This window comes from Caretta caretta, chromosome 7, assembly GCF_965140235.1.
Source record: "Caretta caretta isolate rCarCar2 chromosome 7, rCarCar1.hap1, whole genome shotgun sequence".
In the NCBI taxonomy this organism is placed as follows: Eukaryota; Metazoa; Chordata; order Testudines; family Cheloniidae; genus Caretta; species Caretta caretta.
In genome coordinates, this window is record NC_134212.1 from 4,183,902 (window position 1) to 4,200,976 (window position 17,075).

The window sequence follows — 17,075 nt, forward strand, 5'->3', positions numbered from 1 at the left end:
CCTTAGAGCATTTTGTGCCTTGTTGACCTTGAAACCTGACTGCAAATTACAAGAAAAATAACCTACAAAATATATTAGAACATTTTTATTCTCTGTCATAACCATTCCCCTTTGGAGTTTGCAGCTCCAATGTTAGTGCCTGGAAACTAGAATGAACCCAACTAGAGAGAGATTAATGTAGTTTTACTTCATTCACACAATTAGATAAATTGTAAAACTGGCAAGGTATGTAAACCTTGTAACCTGACAGGAACCTGGTAAAATCCCAATCATGGGCCTGTTGCTGATCTCATATCAGTTTCATACCAAGGTGGGTCCATTGACTTAAGTGGAGCCACTCCTCATTTACAATGTAAATGAGAAGGGCATTATCCTCTATATGAATTGCTGAGGAAGTGCCATCCTGCTCATTCATTGAGTGACCTGGCTTCAGTGACAAAATTGTGCAACTTGATAGGCCAGAGGAGGATATATGGGCTTTGGAGAAGATTCAGTGTGGGATCTGGTTTATGTTGGATATCTTTCCCCATCATGAGAACTATGGGCTGTCTTTGCAAGAGTATAGATTCACTTGTCTGGTGGGTCTCTGTGATGTTATTGATATAATCTGGGACCATATAGATCATTGTTGCAACCAAGGTCCTGTAGTGGCACCAAATCTTGTATAAAGGGGGTCAAATAAGGTGTCTAAGACAAGGTGGTGGTTTGCTGGTTATGATTATGCTATCTATATACATGTATCATTTTTGTATTTAAAGTTATAAGTATTGCTCTATACTGTCTGTAGTTCAAACTTGTGCTATGCTTCTGGGTGACACCCCAGACAAGTTGGTGTCAGCTCTGCCTAGCCTGCTTGATGGCCCATTAAGGACCATCAGCTATACAACTGACCCACTGAGAGAAGGCAGACATGCCTTGCAACTCAGCAAGGTGTGCAGGGACCTGCCTGTGGACAGAACTCTGAGGTGTTTCCAGGCCATGTGATGGGATTCTTGTCTTTGGGACAAAGAAAGACAGATCACACGGCAAGAGACTATAAAAAGCTGCTGCGGCTCCTCCATCTTGTCCTCAGTCCTGCTTCATACCTCTGGAGGGACTTTGCTAAAAACGGAAGCTCTAAACAAAGGACTGAAAGACCCATCCCAGGTGTGGATGTTCTCCAGAGACTTAATTTGAACCTGCAGTTTATTCTATCACTGCTGCAAGCCTGAACCAAGAACTTTGCCATGACTGTATGTCATTGATTCCATTTAACCAATTCTAGCTCTCATCTATATCTTTTTCCTTTCATGAATAAACCTGTAGATTTTAGATTCTAAAGGGTTGGCAACAGTGTGATTTGTGGGTAAGATCTGATTTGTATATTGACCTGGGTCTGGGGCTTGGTCCTTTGGGATCGAGAGAACCTTTTTTCTTTTCCTGGGGTATTGGTTTTCATAACCATTTGTCCCCATAACGAGTGGCACTGGTGGTGATCCTGGGAAACTACAGTGTCTAAAGAAATTGCTTGTGTGACTTGTGGTTAGCCAGTGGGGAAAACCAAAGTCTTCTCTGTCTGGCTGGTTTGGTTTGCCTTGGTGTGCATAGAAACCCCAGCCTTGGGCTGTAACAGCCCTGTTTGAAGCAATTTGTCCTGAATTGGCACTCTCAGTTGGGTCCCACCAGAACCAGCATTGTTACAGTCTCTTACATCTCACATGGTTTAAATAATCACTTCTAAATATTAATGTTGGGGAAGGAAGGAAGGAAGAAGGGAGGCTGTATTAGAGGAGTCCCTAAAATTACAGTAGTAATCCAACCGTAATGGCTAGGAGACTCTTTGGGCTGGTCTGCATGCTGTGGCTGTGCACACCAGAGGGGTATAGAGGGAGCTAAAGTGTGGCCCTCTAACTGCCCCGCTCAGAGCCTGATGGTGAGCTCTGAGAGGTTCCTAGTGCGTTTCAGAGGAGACTACATCAAAGCACGATCAAAACCTTTTACCGTGCATCATCAAGATGTATGTGGGGCCGTTGGAGCACTCCACAGCTTATTCCCCTCTGATATGTATCGCCACACCATGTAGACAGCCCCTTTGAGAATTACCAAATTGTGGGTCAAATCCTGACCCTATTGAAGCCAATGGGACTTTTTTCATTGACTTAGACTCATAGATATTAAGGTCAGGAGGGACCATTATAATCATCTAGTCTGACTTCCTGCACAATGCAGGCCACAGAATCTTACCCACCCACTCCTGCGATAAACCTCTCACCTATGTGTGAGCTATTGGAAGTCCTCAAATCATGGTTTAAAGACTTCAAGGTGCAGAGAATCCTCCAGCAAGTGACCCATGCCCCATGCTGCATAGGAAGGCAAAAAACCCCCAGGGCCTCTTCCAGTCTGTCCTGGAGGAATATTCCTTCCCGACCCCAAATATGGCGATCAGCTGAACCCTGAGCATATGGGCAAGATTCACCTAGCAAAGAATTCTCTGTAGTAACTCAGATCCCACCACACCTAACATCCCATCACAGGCCATTGGGCCTATTTACCATGAATAGTTAAAGATCAATTAATTGCCAAAATCGTGTTATCCCATCATACCATCTCCTCCATAAACTTATCGAGTTTAATCTTGAAGTCAGATAGGTCTTTTGCCCCCACTGCTTCCCTTGGAAGGCTGTTCCAGAACTTCACTCCTCTGATGGTTAGAAACCTTCGTCTAATTTCAAGTCTAAACTTCCCAGTGACCAGTTTATATCCATTTGTTCTTGTGTCCACATTGGTACGGAGCTTAAATAATTCCTCTCCCTCCCTGGTATTTATCCCTCTGATATATTTATAGAGAGCAATCATATCTCCCCTCAGCCTTCTTTTGGTTGGGCTAAACAAGCCAAGCTCCTTGAGTCTCCTTTCATAAGACAAGTTTTCCATTCCTCGGATCATCCTAGTTAGCCCTTCTCTGTACCTGTTCCAGTTTGAATTCATCTTTCTTAAACATGGGAGACCAGAACTGTACACAGTATTCCAGATGAGGTCTCACCAGTGCCTTGTATAACAGTACTAAAACCTCCTTATCTCTCCTGGAAATACTTCTCCTGATGCATCCTAAGAACGCATTAGCTTTTTCCACGGCCATATCACATTGGCGGCTCATAGTCATCCTGTGGTCAACCAATACTCCAAGGTTCTTCTCCTCCTCCGTTACTTCTAATTGATGCGTCCCCAGCTTTTAACTAAAATTCTTGTTATTAATTCCTAAATGCACAACCTTACACTTCTCACTTTTAAATTTCATCCTATTACTATTACTCCAGTTTACAAGGTCATCCAGATCGTCCTGTATGATATCCCGGTCCCTCTCTGTATTGGCAATACCTCCCAGCTTTGTATCATCTGCAGACTTTATTAGCACACTCCCACTTTTTGTGCGGAGGTCAGTAATAAAAAGATTAAATAAGATTGGTCCCAAAACTGATCCTTGAGGAACTCCACTGGTAACCTCCCTCCAGCCTGACCGTTCACCTTTCAGTATGACCCACTGTAGTCTCCTCTTTAACCAATTCCTTATCCACCTTTCAGTTTTCATATTGATCCCCACCTTTTCCAATTTACCTAATAATTCCCCATGTGGCATGGTATCAAACGCCTTACTGAAATCTAGGTAAATTAGATCCACTGGGTTTCCTTTGTCTAAAAAATCTGTTACTTTCCCAAAGAAGGAGATCAGGTTGGTTTGGTACAATCTACCTTTTGTAAAACCATGTTGTATTTTGTCCCATTTACCATTGACTTCAATGTCTTTAACTACTTTCTCCTTCAAAATGTTTTCCAAGACCTTGCATACTACAGGTGTCAAACTAACAGGCCTGTAGTTACCCAGATCACTTTTTTTCCCTTTCTTAAACATAGGAACTATGTTAGCAATTCTCCAATCATACGGTACAACCCCTGAGTTTACAGATTCATTAAAAATTCTTGCTAATGGGCTTGCAATTTCATGTGTCAATTCCTTTAATATTCTTGGATGAAGATTATCTGGGTCTCCCGATTTAGTCCCATTAAGCTGTTTGAGTTTCGCTTCTACCTCAGATATGGTAATATCTACCTCCATATCCTCATTCCCATTTGTCATGCTACCATTATCCCTAAGATCCTCTTTAGCCTTATTAAAGACTGAGGCAAAGTATTTGTTTAGATATTGGGCCATCCCTAGATTATCCTTGACCCCCACTCCATGCTCAGTGTTTAGCAGTCCCACTTCTTCTTATTTATATGGCTATAGAACCTTTTACTATTGGTTTTAATTCCCTTTGCAAGGTCCAACTCTACTTGACTTTTAGCCTTTCTCACTTTATCCCTACATGTTCTGACCTCAGTAAGGTAGCTTTTCTTGCTGATCCCTCCCATCTTCCACTCCCTGTATGCTTTCTGCTTTTTCTTAATCACCTCTCTGAGATGTTTGCTCATCCAGCCTGGTCTACAACTCCTGCCTATGAATTTTTTCCCTTTTCTTGGGATGCAGGCTTCCGATAGCTTTTGCAGCTTTGATTTGAAGTAATCCCAGGCCTCCTCTGCCTTTAGATCCATAAATTCTTCAGTCCAGTCTGCTTCCCTAACTAATTTCTTTAATTTTTGAAAGTCAGCCCTTTTGAAATCAAAAACCCTAGTTGCAGATTTAGTTTTGTTTATCCTTCTGTTCAGTTTGAACTGAATTAGCTCATGATCACTTGAACCAAGGTTGTCCCCTACAACCATTTCTTCTGAGGTCCTCACTATTCACCAAAACCAAATCTAAAATGGCATCCCCGCTAGTCGGTTCAGCAGCTACTTGATGAAGAAATCCATCAGCGATCGCATCTAGGAGAATCTGAGCCCTATTATTATTACTAGCACTTGTCCTCCAGTCTGTATCTGGGAAGTTAAAGTCTCCCATGATCACGCAGTTTCCATAGTATTTACTTCATTAAAAACATTAAAGAGGGCTCTATCCATATTCAAATTAGATCCCGGCGGTCTATAGCACACCCCAAGCACTATCCCAGGGGAGGCTCTAGTAGTTTTCTTCCCCAATGTGATTTTTGCCCAGATGGACTCTGTCTTATCCATTCCATCGCTTCTTATTTCTTTACAGTCTACCTCATCACTGATAGACAATGCTACTCTACCACCTTTACCTTTATTTCTGTCTTTCCTAAGCAGCACATACCCTTCAATACCTGTAGTCCAGTCATGACGACTATTCCACCATGTTTCTGTTTTCCCTGTAATATCTGGTTTCGCTTCCTGCACCAGTAGCTCTAGTTCCTCCATTTTGTTACCTAGGCTCCTCGCATTGGTGTACAAACATCTTAATTTTTGCTGTTTGGCCTCGCTCACGTTCTTTACCCGATTAGGCAAGGACATTCTGCAGGCAATATGACCTATTAGACTGGTATGTACACTTCCCTTCCTCCTTACGTCCATTCTCCTACCCACTGTTGTATCCTTTCTTACTTTGTTTTCTTCCCTCTCAATGTTAAAATCCGATGTGGAGATTACCTGGACATCTCCCAACCATCTCCCCCAAATTCCTAGTTTAAAGCTCTCTTAATCAGTTATGCCAGCCTCCATCCTAGAAGTCTATTTCCTTCCCTACTCAGATGAAGTCCATTCCGAGAGAACTGTCCTCTGTCCATGAATGCCTCCCAGTGGCCATACATCCCAAAGCCCTCCTTATAGCACCACTGCCTGAGCCATCTGTTGATAGTCATAATCTTGTCACACCTTTGTTGCCCTTCTCTAGGAAGAGGCAGAATCCCACTGAAGATCACCTGAGCCTCGATTTCCTTAAGTGTCTTCCCCAGCCTAGCATAGTCTCCCTTAATACTTTCCAGCGAGAATCTAGCCGTATCATTTGCTCCCACATGCAGAATAATTAGGGGATTCTTTCCTGCTCCCTTTAGGATCCTTTTCAACCTCAGGTCTACATTCCGTATCTTAGCACCTGGAAGACAGCACACCCTTCTATTCTCTGGATCAGCTCTGGTTACAGGCCCGTCCATTCTTCTCAGTGAGGAGTCCCTGATCACGTAGACCTGCCTTTTCCTGGTGATGGTGCAGTTCTCTGGTCTATCCCCTGTTTCCTCTGGCTGCAAGTCCTTTCCATTCCTATTCTCCCTTGTAATCCTCTTCAACCGATCCTGTATCCTCCTGGGGCTCATATTTGGTGTAGTCTCCATTGACTCTTCCCCTTTTCCTATAGGACTAGCCACTCTTCTCTTCTTCCTTGCCCTTCCACCTTCAGTGACAACCTGCTGAGCCCCTTCTTCATTTTCCAACTCTGCAAACCTGTTCTTGAACTCTATTTCTCCTTCATTAGCCTGTCTTTTCCTCTGCCTGGTTCTCTTAGTCACATGCTTCCACTGTCCATTTTCTTCACCCTGCAGTCTCCCCTCAGAGTTCTTCAGTCCTGCTTCCATCTGCAAGTCTGAGCTTTTCCCTTCAGCAGCCTCATGTCTTTGCTCCATAATCCGCTTGAACCCCCTTCTAAACTCAACCAGACTTTCCACCTGCATCTTCAATCCTCAGATCTTTTCTTCCATCAGCTCTATCAGAAGGTACTTCATGCAGACGAAACTCTTTCCAGGTACCCCCTCCAGGATCATTTACATACTGCAGCTTCCACATCCAGTCATCTTCATTGTGTCTTCCACTACTTGGGTCACTACCGCTGCTGCCTCTGTATCTGTCATAGCCTTCCCACCTAAATCCTATTAATCTGGGAAACACAAACCACACCAAAACATCACCACCCACAGCAAAAACAAACCCCGAACGAGCACCAGTGGGTCAGAACGTCACCCTTTGTGTATTAGCAATTAAGGTCCTGATCCTTACACACATTCTTAGCTTTACTCATATGATTAATACATGTGACTTCAGTGGGACTGATTAGATGAGTAAATGGGACTGTGGCTTACATAAAGGTGAGCTTGTGTGCGTTTTTCAGGAGCGCAGTCCAAGTGAACAAATATGGGGCTCAAACCAGATTGCGATGCACTATCTACCTTAACTTCTTTTGACTGATGTAGCCTGGATTTAGTTAGGATACTTCTCGGTATATCACACCTGTGAGCAATCTGTGGCCCGCGGGCCATAGGCGCCCTGTCAGGGTAGTCTGCTGGCAGGCCATGAGACAGTTTGTTTACATTGACCGTCTTCAGGCACGGCCGCTCACAGCTCCCAGTGGCTGCGGTTCGCCATTCCCGGCCAATGGGAGCTGAGGGCAGCTGTGCCTGCGTACAGTCAGTGTAAACAAACTCTCGCGGCCGGCCAGCGGGTGACTCTGATGCGCTGCAGGTTGCCCACCACTGTTCTATAGTAAGTTTTGCAAATGGAATTAAAGTTTAGTAATACAAGACTGACTGTGCTTAGCTAGGACATTTTGCTGAGAAGAGGGGTTAAACTGCTGTGTAGTTTGGGGGCTGGGGTGGGGACAAATATTAGGTTTGTAGATTAGTGAAGTGGGAACAAGGAAGTGAAACCACAAAAAGCTTCATTGAGACCCCCATAGATTGCTGTTCAGAGGTTGATCTTACAGTGCCATATGGGCCACAGCACCGTATTACTGCAGGCTGAGCTAAGGATAGAGCCCACACTTCCAACCTGAGCTTAGAGTTCCCTTACTTGGGTGTATCTGTCAAACTCTTTGCTCATGGTGGGACAAGAATGAAAATAAAATAATCCCCTTCTGCAGTCATTTGTTTACTTTATCTCTCTTCTGCATTAACCCAGCACTGACTTTGTCTATACTGAAGGAGAGAGGGAGAGAAAGGGTCAGCTTCCTTTCTATGTTAGCTTGCTCTCTTTGCATAAGAACATGAGAATGGTCTGACCCAGTATGGGCGGTAGTCCACTATCCTGTCTTTTGGCAGTGACTGGTGCCAGATGCTTTAGAGGGAATGACCAGAACAGGGCAATTTATCGAGTGAGCCATCCCCTGTTATGCAGTCCCATCTTCTGGCAGTCAGAGGTTTAGGGACACCCAGAGCATGGGGTTGCATCCCTGACCTTCTTCGCTTATAGCCATTGTTGGACCTATTCTCCATGAATTTGTCTAATTCTTTTTTGAACCCAGTTATTCTTTTAATCTTCACAACATCCCCTGGCAACGAGTTCCACAGGTTGATTGTGCGTTGTGTGAAGAAGTGTTTCCTTTTGTTTGTTTTTTTTAAACCTGCTGCCTGTTAATGTCATTGGGTGACCCCTGGTTCTTATGTCGTGTGAAGGGGTAAATAACGCTTCCTTGCTCACTTTCTCCACAGCATTTGTGATTTGATGGACCTCTGTCCTATCCCTCCCTTAGTCGTCTCTTTTCTAAGCTGCACAGTCCCAGTGTTTTTAATCTCTTTTCATATGTGAAATACTCCTTATGCTGGCCTAAAACCTACTGCCTATTGGCCCTGTTTCGAAGTCACACTTTTGTGTGTACATTGGCAGTTGCTAGCGTCATAACTGTAATGTCAGAAATGGGGTCTGATGACCCTACTGTAAGATCCGGTAGAGGGAGGCGATGGGCAGCCATTGGGATGACCCCTTTTGGGAAGCACAGATAATGACAGTTAACAAAAGTTTAAAAAAACAAACACACCCCACCTGCATTGGACACACAGGCCATGCGTTATTTGTGACTTCCAGTACTTCCATGTTTTGTGTGAGTGCCCAATCTGAGATTACTTAAAGGAGCCTGATTTTCAGGAAGGCCTAAGCACTCGCCCTCTGAAAGTTACACCTCTTTAAGGTGTCTCAAGTTAGGCACCCGAAATACCTGGCTCTATTAGACATGCTTGGCCTGAAGATAAAGTGTGTTGAATATACAGGGGAGAAGGGGCAGGTAACAGCATGGTGAGATAGATGTTTGCTCTGGATTTGGGTAAAACGAAGCTCTCCTGAGGATTTTGGCTTTGTCTGCAGCTTCTGGTGACTAGGGATGGTCTAAGGTCATAAAGCAAGTCCACTGGCAGAAGCTGGTCCCGGTGCAGAATCCCCCGGCGGGGTGGGAGGGTGGCTGTGGGGCTCCCTATGCAGCCAGTTGATTTTTTTGTCATTGGACAAAGGCTGAAAATGAATTGTTTTTTGGCACCGCTGGGTATCTGGCCAGCTTTGCTTATGTCTAATGCTAGTTCTGCAGGCGATTCCAATTATCTGATTTGGATCAGCGGCCCAAAATTACCAGCAATGCTGCATCTCACACAGCTGATGCCAACTGAGTTGTAAACTGCATAATACAAAACCAAATTCTTTGTAATCACGCAGCAGCCTCCCTGGACAAAACTGGCAGGCTCTCTCTCTCCCTGACCTCCCCAGGCTCCCTTTTTTAAAGTTCCCTTAATGGGGTCATTAGTATAACTTGAGGCTGCCTGGCTGACTCGCTAATGAGGCTCGGCTGCCTTCCCTCAGACCCAAACAGGCTTGGAGAGGGGTCCATAAAACCTGGCGATGATCATAGGGATTTGGATTCAATCTTCAAAATTCTGTGGGAGCTCATCTAATGTCCCTGGCAGTGGTTAGCGACCCTTACACACCCTGGGACCCCACTCACGGGTAAGTGGAGGCTACCCCTTTGCATAAGTTTGGGAGTCTCACTGCCCAGCAGTGGGGGACTTCCCTGTCAATCCTCGAAGGGCTCTACAGCCTGTCACAATATGCCTGCTTTTGTGTTGTGAAAATAGATTTTCAATGGTTTGTTTACAGCAACCCTGATGTTTGTGGGAGTTGTGTTTTCCTGATACTGTGGGATACTGGAAAATGCATTAGAGTGAATTCAGTGGCTTCTAACTCACCAGGGTGCAAAGGGTCAATGCTCCTAGCAGCTGCTGCATTCCTCTTGCTTGGTACAGGGAGTTTTAATTCCACTGGTTAATTTATTTCCCCACAATGTGACACTGTGTTCCCTGAACTATTTTTCATCTTCAAATTGCAATCTGCCGGTTAGTTCCTGTAAGGCCTGCTGTGCTCTGCGTTTATGTTCCTGTTCTCAGCCGCTGCACTGCAACCACATCATATATCAGGTACATAAGCAGCAGAAAGAATGAATAGATCTAAAGGTCCCATGCCATTTCCATGAACAGATCTGTAGCTTATATTCACCCTAAGAGGATCTGCAGGGTGACTCTCATATGGGCGGTACGGTCTGTATCGCTCAGCAGATTCACAGCTCAAGGGTGCCTTTTCTCCCATTGAGTCATAAGAGATTTATGAGCATAACTCCCATTGTTCATTAATGGGAGCCATCCATGAAAATTACCCGTTCATCCATTGGAGAATAGATTTAGTCTTTTATCTGAGAATCAGAGGAAAGTCACTGTGGTATAATCAAAGGAAGAAGTCTTTCTTGGAATATGATTTGTTGGTACCGTCTGACCACCATATGTCGTTCGACTTTCATCCTTTTTTGGCAAGATATAAAATCATCTGGACAAAAAGTGGGGCTCTGTGGTTGAGAAATCTATTTAAAAGCAATACAGTATTAAAATGGACTAGCTGTGCCTGAAATGTTTTGTAGATTTATTTGCTGTCAGAGGCTGATAAAATATTTGAGGAAAATGGCCTAGTTCTGTTTAGGCAGTTTCCTGTGAGAGGGACTAGAGAGATGGATTGAATCATTTTTTATTTTAATTGTACAAGTATACTGTTAACCATTATAAATCTGTTTTCTATCAATTGTTCTCTCTTTTTATTTTTTTCCCTCCCTCTCTGGCCTATCATGCAGTGTTTATTTTAAGACATCATCTGGAATAGTAAACGCTTTTGCAGTTGAACATGTGGAAAAGCTCAGTCTTGTGGTGTCTACATCTTAACTGTCTCTCTAGCAGTATCTGATTGAAAATAAAGCCAGTGCACCTAATCGAAGACGCTGGTTTTTATAACGAGGCTTGTTTCACAGATAGTTAACTGTCTTGGCTCACAGCCCTTAGCCCTGGTCTTGTGCATGTTCTTTTACCTTCTAAAATTTGTAAATCTCTCTCTAGCTCAAAAATGATATAGTTTTGAATAAAATACCTTTTTGGTGCACACATAAAACACCCAAAACCCAACCCCACAACTCTTTTTGCAGCCTGAATTAACCACAGGGCTAATTACTAACAGTCTGGATAACAAAGTCCCTTCATGGCTAAAACACTAACGAGATTTTTCTCTGTGCTCCTTAAGACTTCACATAATAATGGAGGGCCAAGTTCTTAATAGCCTAACTGTCAGGAATAGTCTTGAAGGGCTTATCTACATTACAAAAGTAGCACTGGTTTAACTAAACTGATTTAGCTAAAGTAGTGCAAGTCCCAAATGTAGACACACTTAACTGATTTAATGCTTGCTTAAATCAGCTTGCGTGGGTAAATTACTGAATTAAGATAAACTGGTTTGTGTGTCTACATTGGGGTTTGCACCAGTTTAATCAGAACAATTTCATATTAATTGTCATAGCAGTGCACCTCTTCTAATGCCGACAAGGCCTAAAATGATCAGCTTTTAGCTCAGAATGTAGTTTGAGTTAATCTAACATAATGTATGAATGATGAAATCATTAGTTATGAAATATCAGCCTTAAAGGGTTTTTTTTTTCCTTACATGGATGACTGTTTCATATCATTTGAACACTAATGCCTAGAGTATAATCTCTCCAAATATTATAATAGTTTTATGTATAAGGTAGATGGGGTTAAATTCTGTATTTTCATGTGAACTCTGAATATCACTAGAGTATTCAGAAAGGAATTACCTTATTGTGCCTTAGAGGGTACTTATCAAATCCATTTTGTTGAAAACTTAATATACTGAGACAGAACAAATGGAAAGCTGATCGGAATATTAAATAAACAGCACAAAATTTCATTGCTTTTGCTGGCTGTAGAAGTGCGACACGGATTGATTCACTTTAGAATATTGTGTAGGATCTGAGACTTAGTACTGATTAAAATTAGAGGGAATTAGGGATGAGAGAGATTTCACCATGATATCTGTAGGGATCTTTACCTTCTTACAGCAAGTAGTTAAGATAGGAGCCAGTGCAAATCCATTGACTGCTGCTGTTGTTCCTGCTGTTAGGTATCGATAGTTCAGCAGAAATCAGTAGAGTGGCTCTGGGTTTAATTTTACATCCATGCATCTGAGAGCCAAATTGGGCCCAATGTTTTTTAAATATGTATTTACAATTCTCAGACCACATATGCTGGTGTGCATAAAGGTGTGCATCTCTACCTTCAGCATTGGCCTGGTGTATGTACAATCCTGTGAGTACCCAGCACCCTTTGCAATTGGACACTGGCTTTGTGTCTCCTTGTATCACAATCTCTCTCCCCTTCTGCATACAGTGATCCCCCCACTTCCTTCCTTTTTTCCTCTTCTCGTTTCCTTCCAGGGCAACTGGTGTGTTGTTTTTTTCGATCTGACCCTCCTGTCCACCCTTCTGCAACTTCAACCACTCCCAAGCTGCCTAGCTTCCCTAGTCCTCTTTGTATTGACCTCCGACTCCCATCTGCATTGCAGAGTCCAGTTCTTACTGAGTACAATGAGAAACAAGTTTGCTGCTCTCTGCTGCTGAACTGATTTGAACCTCAGAGCTCGTGAGTTCACCGTCTCCCACCTGTGAAGGAATAATGGAAAACTCTAGTGATTAATGTTAATAACTTAGCTCCATTAATATTTACTTAGTGTTTTCCTGTTCTTGGATACACACGAGCTAATTGCCATCCATTTGACCAGACCATCTATCTGTCTATATTGGTACTGAAATAACTCACATAACCATGATATGCGAGTGCCTCAGAAACATTAATGAATATGTCCTCACACCATCTCTGGGAAGTAAGGAAGGATTACTAACTCCATTTTACACTTGGAGAATGGAGGCTTAGTGAGATTAAGTACTTGCAGATCTACACTGCAAGAAAAGATCTGTAGCAATGAATCTCAGACCCTGGGCCAACTGAGTTTGGGCGTATGCTACGGGGCTAAAAATTAGCAGTGTAGATGTTCCTGCTCAGGTTCTGAGACCCATCCCCTTTGCTGGGTTTCAGAGCCCAAGTGGGAATGCTTACACTGCTATTTTCAGCCCATCACATGAGCCCTGCAAGCCCAAGTCAGTTGACCTGGGCTCTGAGGGTATGTCTACTGTGACAGGGTCGGGCCAGATGGCTACAGGAGAGTAATAGAAGGCAGATATATTAGCCCCAGGTTAAGTAGGTCCCTTTTCCCTGGGTAAGGTAAGAGGGAAGATTCCAGAACAATCAGGAACCTTCTGGAGACAATTAAGACAGACAGGCTGATTAGAACACCTGCAGCCAATCAAGAAGCTGCTAGAATCAATTAAGGCAGGCTAATCAGGGCACCTGGGTTTTAAAAAGAAGCTCACTTCAGTTTGTGGTGCGCGTGTAAGGAGCTGGGAGCAAGAGGCGCTAGGAGCTGAGAGTGAGAACGCATACTGTTGGAGGACTGAGGAGTACAAGCATTATCAGACACCAGGAGGAAGGTCCTATGGTGAGGATAAAGAAGGTGTTGGGAGGAGGCCATGGGGAAGTAGCCCAGGGAGCTGTAGCTGTCACACAGCTGTTCCAGGAGGCACTCTAGACAGTTGCATTCTACAGGGCCTTGGGCTGGAACCTGGAGTAGAGGGCGAGCCTGGGTTCCCCCCAAACCTCCCAACTCCTGGTCAGACACAGGAGGAGTTGACCTGGACTGTGGGTTCACGAAAGCGGCCAAACTAAGGGCTGCCGTGAAGCTCCAAGGCGAGCAAATCTGGCAATAAGCGCAAGACCCACCAAGGTAGAGGAGGAACTTTGTCACACTACACTGCAGTTAAAATCCTGCTGCTGGCCTGTGCCAGGTAACTCAAGCTAAGAGGTTAATTGTGATGTAGACATTTGGGCTCAGGCTGCAGCTGGAGCTCCAGGACCTTCCCACCTTAGAGGGTCCTAGAACCTGAGCTCCAGCTGGAGCCCAAAGTCTACACCACAATTAAACCTTAGTCCGAGCCCAAGTCACAGCCACTGTTTTTTAATTGCAGTGTAAACATACCTTGAGACTCATCACCGCGGCTTTTGTTTCATTGCATAATGTTTCGTTGCATAATGTGGCTGTTCACCTATTAAGAGTAAAGATAGATTTATAATTATAATTAGTGTCTATGTAGAAGACTAAAACTGCATATTTTCATAAGGATGTCAAATTTTTAGTTGCATAAATATGATGCTGACTTTAGCAAATGTTCAATTTTACATTAAAGTAAGAGATTTGTAAAGGCCTAGATTTACATAATTTAATTTTCTGCACAGAAGATACGGAAAATCAATAGCATGATTCATAGCCACACTGAAGAATTGCCACGCTGCCATTCTTTGATTGCTCAAGCTAAGAGTTCAAAGAGTTCTACAATTAATTTTAAATGTTGTGTGCTGACTTGGAGTGTTTCCCTTTAGAATCCCTAAATTGTTTAGACCCAGTCTCTTTCCTGTTTTGCCGGTAGGGCCTACCCAGCGCCTGGTGGCTGTGGAATTAGTAGCAAAACTTTACCTCTGGTGTAAGTGGTTATGTAGCATCCTTCTTCTGGTGAAGAAATCCAGAGTTTTCTGGAAAATCAGCTGCCATCTTGTTTACTGTCTACAATTATTCTGTATCTGCATGCTCAATAAAATTATGACTATCCAACTCCGCATTGTGGGGCATTAGATAACAACTAGTTGCAGTGTACTCGTCCCAGGACACATGGTTCAAAGTCAGAACTTCCTGAAGTTCTGAACCACCATGTTCTTTTCCTCTTCCCCCGGCTGCTGCCTCCTCCTGTCTCCAGTCCCCCACGTGCTTTGTCACATCTCTCCCTATGGAGTTGCCTGTCCCTCTTCTGACTCCACATACTCCTTCTCCTTCACATTGATATCTCCTGCTCTCCTGTCATCAGCGAGGAGGAGAGAAAGTAGACCCTCTCCCAGTCGACAGGAGAAAGGGGTATGACGTATTGAACCTGAATCCTGCAGCATGGACCCTGATTTCTTATTTCTTTAAGTTAAAGCCTTCACGATTGGATCCTGCAAGTGAACCAGGAATTTGGCAGCTGCCTGAAATATCAGGAAAAATACTCAAAATCAGAGGTTCTGATCAAATAACACAATCTGTCAAGATTGTTGTTCACGTGGGCCGGGGGGAGCCCTACCGTATGTTTTTGGGAAATTCTTTTCTGACATCCACGCTGCTACAGAACTTCCAGTTTGCCACGAAATTTAGCATGGTTGTGCTGCAGAAATCACTTGGCTCTGCCATAAAATGAAGCTCTTTGCACTGCTTTGTAGGTGGGGCAGCTTAATACACCTGCTACTGAAATGTAGCAAGCTCCAAGTTGCCTTAGCACCAAGCTGGTGTTATTGAAGTATTATTTCAGTGGGAAGAATTGAACTGAACTGCCCATACTTGGTGTTCCATGAAGGTTTGTTATAAGCCCAGCCTTGCTATGCTTGGCTTGAGAGGTGATGGGCATACAACACCTGTGGTACAGCTACTAGAAGCAGTAACCTTTTGGACACTTTACTGAAGTTAAGTGTTGGAATTATTTAATTCGTACCTTCCTGATTAAATAACAGAACTGAGAACAGTCAGACTTAAATTGCTGTTGAGTCAGACTATGCTTTTCAAATAATGCCTAGACAGTTCTCTTTGGAATTAAAAGGAGGTTTTATTTTTTGTGTTCTCTGCATTTATTATAAGACCTAGGTATGCAGATGCGGTGTATTGTGAAAGAAAATGGAATTCTCTGTCAGACTACGCTTCTGACATTTGTCAACTCATACAACTCAGATTTGATTGTCACGTGTACAGAAGCAATACACAAAATCTTCCTGTATAAACTTGCCCTCTTACGAAAGCTGAGCAATTCTTTAAAAGAAAGAAGCAGATGTTAACAGTGACAAGAAAAAAGCATGAAAGTACTCTGTGGCACAATGTAGTGAGTATTCCCTCTTTTGTTTCGTTTGGTGGGTTCAAGTTCTTTACTTTATGAAAGCGAACCAGGTCGGTGGCTCCTTTTTAATGATGTTTTTGCTGCGTTGTGGTCTTGGGAGTGTACACAAAGTGGCTGCCTGACACTATCACCCCTTGCCTTGGCTGGAGGGCAGTGTCAATGTCCTCCATGCTGGATTGGATGGCATGAGCTGCTGAAGTGTGACTTCCCCTCAATGAAGTTCTCAAGCCGTCACCACTTTGGCCAATTAATCTCAGCCTCACCAAAGACCTCCACACAGTGGTAGAGAGGGTTCTTCTTTGTCGTAGGAGAGCTGCCTGTTTGGGGATTTTCACATGTTGTTTCTGCTGTAGTGCTGTATCAAAAGCAGAAAGTTTATAGAATGTGCTGGACTCTGGCATGCGTGTTTCTCAAGAATCTGTCTACCTGCTGTTTTTCCGAGAGCAGTTATTGTTTTGTGTATGAATAGTAAAGCAAGTCCACAACGTACCCTTTGTGTGGCTAGATAGAAAGTCTATTGACAGTCTAAATGTCCTGGGCTAGCCTCTCTGCTGGTGTACATCTGCTATTGATACCTTGCATGATACTCTTTATGGAGAAATACTCTGTAAGATGTGCTTGGTGTTGTGAGTTTGTCAAGTCTGAGGTGAGAGTTGTTGGCAAAGAACAGGGGACTCTTTGCCTAGGAGCCTCTGTGTCACAGTAACCCATTGTTGTCTCTTCAGAGACCGTATGCCTGACTCAAGAGTCTGTACAGATACAGTCCAGGCTGAAATTGGGTTGTCATTTATTATTTGTGTTACTGTAGCGCCTAAGAGCCCCAGTCATGGCCCAGGACCCCATTGTGCTAGGTGCTGTATAAACATAGAACAAAAAGATAATCCCTTCCCCGAAGTGTACCCACCTAGCCCCCTTTCCTCCAATAGCATTGTCAGCTTGAACATCCCATGACTTCCTTCTCTCTTCTTTGCACCCTCTTCCATTCTGCTCCCCCACACCAAAGAAAGGTCTTCATTCAGAAGAAGCTAAAAAACCTATTCCGAAGGTAACTCAGTCATGAGGGTTTCCCAGTACGTCCTGTCTTCTGTGTCGTCTCTTTAGATTGTGA

At 43.6% G+C, this 17,075-nt stretch overlaps 1 protein-coding gene across 5 annotated transcripts in view; it reads left to right on the forward strand.

Annotated features, from left to right (window-relative positions):
* The window catches only part of PTPRG (protein tyrosine phosphatase receptor type G), a 618,498-nt gene that overhangs the window by 120,975 nt on the left and 480,448 nt on the right, over positions 1-17,075 (forward strand). The window lies entirely within an intron of this gene.